Raw genomic sequence first — 14,413 nt, forward strand, 5'->3', positions numbered from 1 at the left:
CCATCCCTGCAATCAGTCTTGTAAGCCTTCGCTGCACTCCCTCGAGAGCAAGAACATCCTTCCGCAGAAAAGGAGACCAAAACTACACGCAATGTTCTAAGGGTGAGCTTACCAATGCCCTGTATAATTGCAGCAACACATCCCTGCTACTGTACTCGAAACCTCTCGCAATCAAGGTCAACATACCATTTGCCTTCCTAACCGCCTGGTGCACCTGCATGCTTACCTTCAGTGGCTGATGGACAAGGACACCCAGGCCCCGCTGAACATGCCTCTCTCCCAATTTACAACCATTCAGGTAGTAATCTGTTCCTGTTACGTGAATAACCTCACAATTATCCAAATTAGATTTGCCCACTCGCCCAACCTGTCCAGATCACACTGTAGGATCTCTGCATCTTCGTCACAGTTCACCCTCTCACCCAACTTGGTATCATCTGCAAACATTGAGATGTTACATTTTGTTCCCTCATCCAAATCATTAATATATATTGTGAATAGCTGTGGTCCGAGCGCCGATCCCTGTGGCACCCCTCTAGTTACTGCCTGCCAATTTGAAAAGGACCCATTAATTCCTACTCTATGTTTCCTCTCTGCCAACCAGTTTTCTATCCACCTCAATACACTTCCCCCAATCCCAAGCACTTTAATTTTGCACAATAATCTCTTCAACAGGACTTTGTCAAAAGCCTTCTGAAAGTCCAATATACCACTTCGACTACCCCCCCCTTGTCAACTGTACTGGTTACATTTTTAAAGAATTCCACAGATTTGTCAAGCATGATTTTCCCTTCAAAAATCCATGCTGATTCTGACTTATCCTGCCACTGCTTTCTAAATGTTCCACTAGAAAGTCCTTGATAATGGATTCAAGAATTTTCCCCACTACCGATGTTAGGCTTACTGATCTATAATTATCTGTTCTCCCTCGACCTCCCTTTTTGAATATTGGAGTGACATAAACCCTCCAGTCTTCAGGCACTGTTCCAGAATCTATGCAATCCCGGAAGATGACCACCAATGCATCCATTATTTCCAGAGCCACCTCCTTAAGCACTCTGGGATTCAGATTCTCAGGCCCTGGGGATTTATCCGATTTCATCCCATCAATGTTCTCAGCACCATTTCTCTACTAATGTTCATCTCCCTCAGTTCTACACTCTCACTAAAACTTCCATTCTCCAGCATTCCTGGCCAACATTTCTCTTTGCCACCCTTTTTCTCTTCACATATCTATCGAAACACTTAGTGTCAATCTAAGTTCCCTGGAAGCTTATTTTCGTACTGTATTTTCTCTTCTTAAGCAATCCCTTGGTTCTTCTTTGCTGAATTCTAAACTGCTCTCAATCCAGAGACCTATTATTTTTCTCGTCCAATCTGTATGTTTCTTCCTTGGATTGGATACTATTTATAATTTCCTTTGTAAGCAATGGATTGGCCCTCTTACCCATTTTGCTTTTGTGTCAGACTGGAATGAACAGTTGCTGCAGTCCTATCATGCGTTCCTTGAATATTTGTCATTCCTATCCACTGTCATTCCTTTAAATAACTCTCCCCAATCTATTGCGGCCAACTTGCGCCTCATATCTTCATAGTTTGCTTCATTAAAGTTCAGCACCCTAGTCTCCAAATCAACTACTTCACTCACCATCTTGATTAAAAAAATATTGCGTTATGGTCGCTCATCCCCAAGGGCTCTCGCACAGCCAAATTGGCAATGATCCCCTTCTCATTACACTGTACCCAGTCTAAGATGGCCTACTCTCGTGTGGTTCCTCCACATATTGTTCAAGAACACCATCCCGTATACACTCCAGGAATTCCTCCTCTCCAGCATTGTGGCTAATTTGATTTGCCCAATCTATGTGAAGATTAAAATCATCCATGATCACCGATATTACCTTATTACATGCATCTCTAATTTTGTATATAATGCCATTCCCAACATCGCCACTGTAGTTTGGGGGTCTACATATGACACCCACTAATGTTTTTTGCCGATTTGAATTTATCAGTCCTACCCATACAGACTCCACATTGTCAGAACTAATAGCCTTTCTCACTATTGTGTTAAAAGAGGGCCTCCTTCGGTACTGTAGAGTTTCTATTTTATTCGATTCTATTCCCAGGACTTCCAGTGAGGAAATAAATGTCTCCTCACCCCAATCCTAAATGGCTCACACATCATCCAGAGAATGTGAGCCCAATTCTAGACACTCGACCCGGGTGGGGTGGAGTGGGGGTGGGGGGTGGCGGGTGGAGAGGTGGAAGGAGGGGGCTGATGAGGGGGAAACAATCCATCAGCACTTCCACTGTGAAACTCTCTCCAAAAAAATGTTTCGATCAGATTACCTCCCGTTTTTCGAAATTCCAAAAAAATCACAATTCGTTGTCAATCTACTGCCTGGACATCTGTCTTGTTTCAGGGATGAACCGTGGTTTGATTAACTGGCTAATATTGGTGAGCTAAGGACAGCGAGAGAATAGAGGGAATAAAGTGGATAAGAGGAAAACCAGAGAAATTAACCTGCATCTTGGATAACATTGGATTGTATTGGTTTATTGTCACTGCAAAGAGTATTGTTTTGCGTGCAGCTCAAACAGATCATTCCGTACATGAAAAAAACCCATAATAGGTTAAACATAAAATACACAAAGTAAATACATAGACACGTGCATTGGGTGAAGATGTGTGAAGAGATCAGATGTCCGTATCCATTAGTGCATAAGAGGGTCATTTAGCAGTCTGTTAACAGCGGATAAGAAGCTGTTTGGGAATCTGTTAGTGTGCGTACAACTCTTGTATCTCCTGCCTGATGGATGAAGTCGGAAGAGTGAGTAAGCTGGGTAGGAGGGGTCTTTGATTATGCTTCCTGCTTTCCCAAGGCAGCAGGAGGTGACGATAGAGTCAATGGATGGTAGCCGGGTTCGTGTAATGGACTCGGTGGTGTTCACAATCTCTGTAGTCTCTTCAAGTCTTGGGCCGAGCAGTTGCATACCAGGTTGTGATGCGGCCAAATAGGATGCTTTCTCTGGTGCACCTGTAAAGGTTGGTGAGAGACAATGCGAACATGCCAAATCTCCTTAGTTTCCTAAGGAAGCTTCGGCGCTGTTGTGCTTTCTTGGTCGAAACATCGACGTTGGTGGACCATGAAAATTTCTGGTGATGCTCACACTGAGGAATTTGGGCCTCTCGGATCTCGGAATTTGAAGCTGTCGCCCATCTCCACCTCGGCCCCGTTGATGCAGACAGGGGTGTGGAAAGTGCTTTGCTCCCTGAAGTCAATGACCAGATCTTTAATTTTGCTGCCATTGAGGGAGAGATTGTTGTTGTTACACCACACCAAGACGTTCTGTATCTCTCTCCTGTATTCTGACGCATTGTTGTTTGAGATCCGACGCACTGCGGTCCTGTCATCAGCAAAACAGCAGTCGGTTGGTCCTGGATTTGAACACAGGACCTCTTTCAAGCTCTCCATGAGAACACACAGAGACTCATACCCCTAGGCCAATGAACCACAGGGAACTAACCAGTCCAAATCCAACGAGACACCGCTCGTGAAAGGAGAAAAAGCTGGAAAACACAGGAAGTCAGACAGCATGTGTGCCATTTGTAGCCATCTGGGATGGCCACTTCCCGATTACAAAATGGACACTTTACAAAGATTGCAGGGAAAATGGACAATACTGAGAAAGCAACCAGGTGCAGGGTTTGTCTGTTGATTGGAGCCGTAGCTCCCAGACAAGACCGATACTGCAAAACCATTGCCATACTAATAAACTATCTCCGGGGACAAAAGGGTAACATTTAAGCAAACAATACCAAGACAGACACCCCGGCACCAGAGGAGACCAGAATAAAGCAGGCCAACGGCCACCTAGGACACACCCAGCAATCAGGGCACCCACCCCTCTATTGGAGGAAATCGATAGGAACGATTGGGAAACGGCCCAGTTAATTGGGGCCAAGTTCAAGGCCCACCCAAAAGCTTGCGAAGCCCCTTTTGGGTATAAGAAGAATCCACCAAGAAAGAATCGGTCTCTTGTGGCTCCGGCTCACACCAAGGAGGGACCTGCCCAACAGCAACATCAGAACAAGTAAGTCCAAGGTCAACGCACGCTACAAGATAGACGCTCCTAGCTGTTATTCCATACCAATTCGACCCCAGCAGCCTCAGAACCGAACAACGGCCATTGTTCCACTAGCTGAGTGGGCGCCTGAAGCTAAGTATATGCTTTAGCAGTAGTGATAGTTTAGTTTGTAGAGTTTATGCATGAGTATATTTGACTGTGTGTGTAAATAAATGAGCATTGAGTTTGAACTTACTAACTGGTGTATCGAGTCTTTGATCAGTATTCGGTTTTGAACCTTGTGGCGGTATCGAAAGATACCTGGCGACTCTAGCGCAAAACGTACTTAGAATTAAGGAAGGCGACCATATTGGCCGCTATCTTCAGAGCCAAATTAAGAGAAACACAATTAGCAACATTTACTGGCGACTCCGCCGGGACTCGACTTAGAAGTGGCCGAACCACTCCGAGAGAACCCAAATTTGAATTGGAATCCAATTAGTAACAGAAAAACCACAATTGTAAGAACAATACTGATTAAACCTCCGAGATTCGGAATGTGTTAATGCATGCATACTAATAGGGATATAAGGTAAACCTGAGAGATTTTGTTGCGTAAAACTGTAGGGCGTTTTGTAGGGCTGACATTCGCGTAAGCCGTACCCGTGTTTACATCACCACTTTATCACCCCCTGTTCCAAATTCAGTAGAGAACCCAGATAGAGAAAATGGCAATGAAGGCAATTGAACGCCTTATGAACCCCCAGGAATTTGAGGTCGCAGCGACCAGCAGAGTAGGACAGTGTCCCGTATGGGAAGAGGAAATCAGAAAGTACCTCAAAGGGAAAGGATGGCCCCTTTGGAGCAAATACTGCGCGAGTGAAGAAACAGGTCCCGGGAGTACAGAACATACTTGGTGTGAGAACCTGTCAGAGATCCACAAGACGAGCTTAGGGAAAACCCGCAAGCCGTTGGCAATCGTGTCCTGCTTGGCACAATTGCGAGGCACAGAGGAGGTCGTTAGGATGCTCAGTAGAGAGATAGAGGAGAGAGACAGAAATAGTGAGGGAGATGTGAGTTTGAGAAAGAGAATAAAGATTTGAGCTAACAGTTAGCAGCGAGGGACAGAGAAGTGGATGATGCCAAGTGGGCACACCAGCCTTGTCTCGCCGATTTGAGTAATTTCCAGACCCAGTATGATAAGGCCTACCAGGACACGCAACGTGCGGACTTGATAAGACAAGAAACTGAGCAACAGGTAGAGATATTGCAGAAACAGTGCAATGATTTGAAAGCAGCCCTACGAGCGCTCCATATTTCCACGACGGAACAAAGGCAGAGCTCAGTAGATCACGCAAAGTGCTGGAAGCAAATTGCAGAATTGCAATCTCTGCTTTCTGTCCAGAATGGGTTTCAAAGTACGTTTGGACCCAATTAGACCAGGAAAACGGCCCCGATTGGCAGGAGTTAAATGAGACTGCCCACAGATACGTACATGGGACATGTATGCAAGAAAAACCCCAAAAGAGGAAAACACCCCAACCCCCGACTGAACAGGCAGAACACAGCCCCATGAACCCTGAAACCACACACCGCAGCAGAAGGAAATGCATACTTCCTGTATACAACCCCGTTAACCGTAACCCAATTACGGGACGCGTGTGGAAAAATTACACCCTTCCTTCCCACATCAGGCCCCCACCAGTTTTTCTCTAGAGTTAAACAACAGACTACCATGTCCGGCCTGAACGAAAAGGAACAAGTGAAGCTCGACCCTTCAGTCGTGGCAGCCCTTCCCGACCCACGGAATGTAGGTGGAGGCACACTCCAAGAGATGCACACAGCGATCCTAGATGCGCTCGGCTATAACAGAGGCGAACCCGTAGAAGGCCTAAACAAATGTAGGCAAAAGAAGACAGAGCACCCCACAGCGTTTGCTGGACGCTTGTTGATACATTTCACAGTTTTCGGAGAGTTAGCCCGTGCCCATTTGTCCCCAGATAACATGGCTACATGGATTTGAATCCTCGTCTCTCACGTGACAGACGCAGGAGAGAGAGAGCTCACGCAAATTATGACCCTTCAGACGAGGCCCACAATGAGAAATGGGTTTTGAAGAGATTGTCCAGCGCTTGGGAGCAATCAGTCCAAGGCAAAACCGCATTTATCAAACCAGATGAAGAGCAGGCAGATATGAATCCAGTTAAAGCGCACCAGAACCCCACATGGGTAAATGAGGGCAGGAACAGCCCACCACAGCCAAAACCCCAGGAATGTTACAACTGTGGATAATTAGGACACTTTGCACGAGAGTGCAATGCGCCCCCAAAGCAGCAGAGAAGCCAACAGACAGGCACACTAAATAAGAATAGGGCAAAGCCAATCCATAGTGTTAGCGCCCGTTCAGAGAACATAGACATGAACGGCACCGACTGACGGTGTACGGGCACCCCATCTTGGGTCTGCGACACCCTTTGGGACAAGTCCAGTAGACCGGTCGTGGAAGGCAAAGTCCGGGGACACCCTGTAGAATTTCTTTGGGACACAGGAGGGTCCCGCACCACACTCAATTCCTCCACGATGTTTCAGCGAGACACATGGCCCACAACAGACACCATTACACTCAGCGGTTTTACAGGTCATTTACGACAGGGACACATCACAGACCCTGCAGCATTACAAATAGGGAACATTACAACTAAACACCCAGTAGTTTTGGTCGACCTACCCCAGACAGCTGAACACATCCTTGGAATCGATTTTATGAACTCCCAAAGCCTCTCTTTTGATCCAGTGAAGAAATGTGTTTGGAGAATGGCAAAGGCAGCATGAGCCACTGCTACGCTCACAGTTGGAGACTATGAAAACAGGATTAGCTCAGTTGGAAACTTCTGGGTCGACCTTCTACCCATTAGTCAGGACAAACACAGAATCATAGAATTTACAGTGCAGAAGGAGGCCATTCGGCCCATCGAGTCTGCACCGGCTCTTGGAAAGAGCACCCTATCGAAGGTCAACACCTCCATCCTATCCCCATAACCCCACCCAACACTAAGGGCAATTTTGGACACTAAGGGCAATTTATTATGGCCAATCCACCTAACCTGCACATCTTTGGACTGTGGGAGGAAACCGGAGCACCCGGAGGAAACCCACGCGCACACGGGGAGGATGTGCAGACTCCGCACAGACAGTGACCCAAACCGCAATCGAACCTGGGACCCTGGAGCTGTGAAGCAATTGTGCTATCCACAATGCTACCATGCTGCCCAACAGGTTAGGGACGTCCTGCAGCAACACAAAGCAGCATTTGCACAGCACAAGCACGACTGTGGCAAAATAGCTGATTTGGTAAACATTACAGGTCCCAACCACAGACATAGAACATAGAACATAGAAAATTCAGCATAGAACAGGCCCTTCGGCCCACGATGTTGTGCCGAACCTTTGTCCTCGATTAATCATAGATTATCATTGAATTTACAGTGCAGAAGGAGGCCATTCGGCCCTTTGAGTCTGCACCGGCTCTTGGAAAGAGCACCATACCCAAACTCAACACCTTCACCCAACACCAAGGGCAATTTGGACATTAAGGGCAATTTATCATTGGCCAATTCACCAAATGACCCCAAAAGCAGTATGGTTTCCCCAAGAGGCAGAGGGAGAAATCTCAAAAGTAATAGAGAGTCTGCTTGATCAAGGCATACTCAGATCAGTAGCCTCCACAAATAACACACAAATTTGGCCCATCAGGAAACCAGATGGATCATGGCGACTGACCATTGATTACCGGGAACTGAACAAAGTAACCCCAGTAGCAGCCCCCATGGTAGCCACAAGTCCCGAGACCATGCTCAAACTGGAACTCCAGTCAAAAAATGTTTCGGTTTTGGACATTAGCAACGGTTTTGGTCCATTCCATTGGATAAGGCGTGCCAGTACAAATTCGCCTTTACATTCCAGGGACAACAGGAGATGTGGACGTGCCTTCCACAAGGCTTCCACAACTCCCCCTCCATTTTCCACCGACAGCTGGCAAATGGACTAGCAAAAGTTTCTCGACCAATTGTCTGGTCCAGTATGTAGATGACTTCCTACTACAGACAGACACAAAGGAAGAGCACATTTCACTTCTCGCCGAACTCCTAGCACTCCTAAAAGCAATTGGATGTAAAGTCAACCCCAAAATGGCCAAGATTTTGCAGGAAAAAGTGATTTAATGGGGTACAGTAATCACACATGGGAAACGCGAGATCGAGCAAAAGAGAATTGACTCAATCGTAAAATTGCCCCTTCCCCATAATGTCTCAGCCCTCCGGTCATTTTTAAGACCGGTTGGCTACTGCAGAAACCATATCGACGGTTTCGCCACAAAAGCAGCGCCCCTATCAGAACTTCTCAAGAAGCAGGCACCTTGGGAATGGCTTCCACAGCACACGGATGCCTTGGATGCTTTAAAAAAAAGCCCTCAGCACAGCCCCCGAATTACAGGTCCAAGATCCACTTTCCCTGTATGCAATCGAAGTTGCAAGCACCGACCGAACCCTTTCGGCCATACTCCTCCAGGAACGCCATGACCAATTACGCCCCGTGGCATACGCCTCACGTGTGTTAGATCCAGTCGAGCAAGGATTTTCTGCCTGCGAAAGGCACCTTCTCGCAGTTTTTTGGGCAGTACAGTGCTTCGCCTACATTACAGGACTCAACCCCATCACCATTCTCACTGAACACACCCCAACACAGCTATTATTAGACGGTCGACTTCAAGATGGCACAGTCAGCCAAATTCACGCAGCCCATTGGACCCTTCTTTTATAGGGAAGGGACATTACAGTCAAAAGAACCAAGACCCACACCTTCCTCGCCGATAATTTGCAATATGCAGGAACCCCACATGAGTGTGAGATCATCACCACAAAACACAACACAGGCCGATTTATACCTAAGTCAGCTCCCAGGAAAGCAGGTAATACACCCTGGAGACCCCAGCCCACAGACACGTACGCACCCCTGAAAATTGATGTGGACGGCTCCTCCACATTTTTGAACGGAAAAAGAATTACCGGTGGTGGCATTTATGTAGAGGACACGCAGGGACGCGCCCAAGATGAGATTTCATTAAAGTTGCCTGGGCACTTAGGCTCGCAGGCAGCAGAACTGGCAGCAACTGCTTATATTGTAGACCACCCCGACTCGTTCCCGACCCCAGCAGGCATCTACTCGGATAGCTTGTATGTCTGTAATAGTTTAACAGAATTCCTAGCCTTTCCTAGCCGATAATTTGCAATATGCAGGAACCCCACATGAGTGTAAGATCATCACCACAAAACACAACACAGGTCGATTTCTACCTAAGTCAGCTCCCAGGAAAGCAGGTAATATACCCCAGAGACCCCAGCCCACAGACACGTGCGCACCCCTGAAAATTTATGTGGACGGCTCCTCCACGTTTTTGAATGGAAAGAGAATACCGGTGGCGGTATTTATGCAGAGGACAAATAGAAAATACAGCACAGAACAGGCCCTTCGGCCCACGATGTTGTGCCGAGCAGGGATGCGACCTAGATGAGATTTCATTAAAATTGCCAGGGCACTTAGGCTCGCAGGCAGCAGAACTGGCAGCAACTGCTTGTATTGTAGACCACCCCAACTCGTTCTCGACCCCAGCAGACATGTACTCAGACTGCTTGTATGTCTGTAATAGTTTAACCGAATTCCTACCACTGTGGGAAACTAGAGGATTTGTTTCCGCAGACGGAAAGCCCCTACCCTCAGCCCCATTACTCCGACATATCCTAGAGACAACCAAAAATAGAAAATATGGCATAATTATGGTTCGCAGTCGCCAACGTTCTTCCACCCCCCCCCCCCACCCCACCCCCCGGTAACATTAAAGCAGACGCCCTAGAGAAGGCAGGTTCCAAGCATGGCTACTTTTGGAACCCTCCCCGAGAGCACCCCAGTACACGCGGTTCAGGTCTCACAGACCAACATTCAGGATCTAGCAAAGGCACAGACGGAAGATGAAAAACTCAGGGAAGTTTTAAAAGGAACCTTCCCAGCCCCTTATGACAAGTTTAAAAATGCAATCACCACACACGACGGTGTGATTTTAAAAGATGGCATTTATGTAGTTCCCAGCCAGGAGAGGAACCAGATTATTTGTCAGTTCCATGACAATCATGGACACCAAGGCATTGAATCCACCCTAGCCCATCTCAGACTGCTCTGCTGGTGGCCTGATTTAAAAGCCGATGTTACTCACTACATCGAAAATTGCTTGATCTGTGCCCAGAACAATCCGGACAGATGTGCAAGAAAGGCTCAGCTTAGTCACACCCGCCCCGTTAATGGCCCCAGGACGAATTTTCAGATAGATGACATAGGACCCCTACCCCCCTGCAGAAATGGTTATAAGTATGTGTTGCTAGTCATCAACACCTTCACAAAATGGGAGGAAGCTTTTCCATCGAGAACTAATACGGCCAAGACAACAGCTAAAATACTAACACAGCACATCTTTACAAGATGGGGCCTCCCACGCAGTATAGAGTCCGATCAAGGCTCCAATTTTACAGGACGAGTAATGAAAAACGTCCTCACAATTTTCGGAATCAGGCAAAAGTTTCACATAGCATACCACCCCCAGTCAAGCGGCATTGTAGAGAGGATGAACAAAACTCTAAAAGCCACCCTCAGGAAAATGGTACAACAGAACAACAGCACCTGGGATTCAGTTCTTCCATTTGCTTTAATGTTCCTAAGAAACACGGTATCCACGTCCACAGGATACACCCCCACACCCTCATGACTGGACACCCCATGAAAGGGACAGAGTATCTATTAGGACTTGATTTGGCCAGCCCCGCAGTCACCGCCCTCATGCATGAAAATGCTGTACAGCACTTACTTGAGAATATAAAGGCAGCCCAACTTGCAGCAGCTGTGAGACTTGGGACCAGGAAGAAACAAAGCAAGGCTTGTTTCGACAAAAAGGTACATACCACCGAGTTTGTAGTAGGGCAGCAAGTGATGCTTTCCCTATACAACCCCAGTTCATTCCTTTCCCCCAGATTTTCTGGACCGTACTCCATTTCGGATAAAGTAAGCCCCTCAAAATCACATATCCCAATGGCAACTCTGGATGGTTTCACAGAAACCAGCTTAAGGCTTATGGCTCGCAGAACAACCATTCACATCACATCTTGCTCGCAGCAGCAGATGAGCACGCCCCGCCCACAGATGGCGTATTCCTACCCTCCCCCAGCCAGTCCAGCCCGTCCTCAGACACAACTTCAACTCCATCCCCAGAGGCACGACTCCGCCTTTCCCTTCCTTCAACCAGCAGCGACAGTGACAGTGATAGCGACAGCAATGACGACAGCCACAGCACACCACGTTATAATTATACTCCCGCACCAGGCCCCACTCCCAGCGAATCCGAGCATGATTCCAGCGACCCCGTCGAAATCACATACATTAAAGCCCCTGACCCCAAACCCACCGCCCGACGATTACGGATTACAACCTAACAACTCCAACCTCGACACACGATTCTGGCACCGCGACAATTCGTTCAGGCTCATCCAGAATGATGAGATGGACCCCAATTCATCCCAAGCAGCTTTAGCCAAACTACTCCAGTATGGCAGCTGGGAGAAGATGATGACATAGAGTCTGACTCCCACCAACCGAATCCCTTTGTGACCCTGTTCACTACTGATCAATGAGGTGTTCAGATGATGGAAAAAAGGAACCGATGAAGTGATACGGTGTCCTTTCTGATGGAACCTACACCATGTTTGTTGTATGTTTGTTCGTTTAATGTACATATTTGATGTTTGTAAATTTGAAAGTTTTTTATGGCCCCACGCCACCACCCTTTTAACGCCCAATGACTATTAATGGAACAGGTTTGTCCCCAGACAACCGTTCAGAGGAACTAGTTTGTCGTAAGACACCACTCATAGCTACTCTCCTGATTTGATCATGCGAGGCAGCTCCCCACGACGACCACATTCTTACCCATTCTTGCCGGTCGCTCAGGCAGTGGAGAAACGGCACTGGTCCCCGCCCTGCCTGAGGACCCACCCCTCTGGTCAGCTACGCTTGGGTAGAGCGCAAACGGCACTGATCACCGTCCTACCCAGGGATTCCACCCATTTCTTACCCGCCGCGGCCCATACGCACCACATTTTGGCACTTCCAGTTCAAAATTCTTTTGTTTGTTTTTGGCGACCCTTAGGTTGCTTCCGTATGCTATTTACATCCTCAAACACTAGGATGGTAGATCGCACAGGCTGCGAGGCAGCTCGCACTGTGTCAGTATTTTTCTCGGATGTCTTGTCCCAAATATTTGGTATTTAAAAAAATGAGGGAATCACAGATGGTGACCAATCATAATAGGTAATTGGCAACAAAGGACAGACAGACAGACATACGAGATCTTAAGCAAGATAATAACAGATATTATGCTTGTGTCCACAGAACTCCGGAACCTCAGGAACCCCAGAGGAAGAAAAGAAGAATAAGAAAGACGGAAAAATGAAGACGACCTCCATCTTGCTCACCTGGATCTTAGCGGGATCCCTTCAGTTGCGCATGGACACTATCCCCCTAACGCCTACCACACAGGCCGTGAATGATTCCCGCCCCTGCCATACACAGAACCTCGAGCTAGTTCACCCTAAGACAGTTAACGATACCCCGACCTGGTGTGATAAGTTTATCACCTGGTATTCACTATCCTACATAGTAGAAGCCCTCTTAGTACTGGTGATACTTTGCAGCGTCGTGCAGACGCATGGAATCAGAAAATGGCGAAGGAGAGCCTACCGCTCTCGCACCCCGGTATACACGTTTAGGTCCCCTATTTACGGACTTCACCAAACCCTGGAACCCCATGACATGAATTAAAGTGCATCCGCTTCTCTTTATGTGTGTTTTGTTCAAAAAAGAAATGTAAACCTCTGTGCCTGACTGCCAGGCCAGAGAAACTTGTGTTGCTGCTATTTGTACATTTAAAGCGTTGTAGATTATTTTTGATTGTTTGAGTGAGGATAGTTTATTGAGGAAAGTTAGAATGAATTCCTGAATGTCATAGTGCCCCGTAGAGTTTTATACTGATGTATGTAAGTAAAATGATTTTAGGTAAAGAATTGCATTTCATAGGATAGGGCAGTGTAGAGCCCGTGAACTTCACGCTTCGCATTCAGGATAACAAGGAGGGAGAGTAGCCATCTGGCATGGCCACTTCCCGATTACAAAATGGACACTTTGCAAAGATGGCAGGGAAAATGGACAATTCTGAGAAGGCAAGCAGGTGCAGGGTTTGTCTGTTGATTGGAGCCGTAGCTCCCAGACATGACCGATACTGCAAAACCATTACCATACTAATGAGCCATCTCCGGGGACAAAAGGGTAACATTTAATTAAACAATACCAAGACAGACACCCCGGCAACAGAGGAGACCAGAGCACAGCAGGACACGCCCAGCAATCAGGGCACCTACCCCTCTATTGGAGGAAATCGATAGGAACGATTGGGAAACGGCCCAATTAATTGGGGCCAAGTTTAAGGCCCGCCCAAAAGCACGCAAAGCCCCTTTTGGATATAAGAAGAATCCCCCAAGAGAGAATCGCTCTCTTGTGGCTACGGCTCTCACCAAGGAGAGACCTGCCCAACAGCAACATCAGAACAAGTAAGTCCAAGGTCAGCGCCTGCTATGAGACAGACACTCCTAGCTGTTATCCCATACCAATTCGATCCCAGCAGCCTCAGAACCGAACAACGGCCATTGTTCCTCTGACTGAGTGGGCGCCCGATGCTAAGTATAGGCTTTAGCAGTAGTGATAGTTTAGTTTGTAGAGTTTTATGCATGAGTATATTTGACTGTGTGTGCAAATAAATGAGCAATGAATTTGAACTTACTAACTGGTGTATCGAGTCTTTGATCAGTATTTGGTTTTGAACCTTGTGGCGGTATTGAAAGATACCTGGCGACTCTAGAGCAAAACGTAATTAGAATTAAGGAAGGCGACCATATTGGCCGCCATCTTCAGTGCCAAATTAAGAGAAACACAATTAGAAACACATTCGAACCATCATCTCGATACCAGCAGAAAATCAGCAATCCAGTCCAATGCCTGTTTCTCTATAGCTATGTAGGTCCCGGAACATCATCTGTTTGTCCAAGTGTTCTTTTCTTTTATCCAATGGGTGTTTGTGCTGATCCTACCAGTCCAGGCTATGATTTCCATATCCCAGACTCGAGGTGAGGTAAATAACTCCACAACTCCACTCTAATCATTCTAATAGTTTCGTTGAATTGGCTTTTTTTTC

General features: G+C 47.0%; 1 protein-coding gene across 6 annotated transcripts in view; it reads left to right on the forward strand.

Annotated features, from left to right (window-relative positions):
- LOC140420791 (uncharacterized) overlaps positions 1–14,001 on the forward strand; it is a 154,077-nt gene extending 140,076 nt beyond the window's left edge. For all 6 annotated transcript variants that reach the window (XR_011946567.1, XR_011946564.1, XR_011946565.1 and 3 more), the window contains one exon: positions 12,559–14,001. The gene's annotated coding sequence lies outside the window, so the exon portion shown is untranslated. The remainder of the gene's footprint in view (positions 1–12,558) is intronic.
- Positions 14,002–14,413: the final 412 nt, after the last annotated feature.

Source organism: Scyliorhinus torazame, chromosome 5 (genome assembly GCF_047496885.1).
Source record: "Scyliorhinus torazame isolate Kashiwa2021f chromosome 5, sScyTor2.1, whole genome shotgun sequence".
Taxonomy (NCBI): domain Eukaryota; kingdom Metazoa; phylum Chordata; class Chondrichthyes; order Carcharhiniformes; family Scyliorhinidae; genus Scyliorhinus; species Scyliorhinus torazame.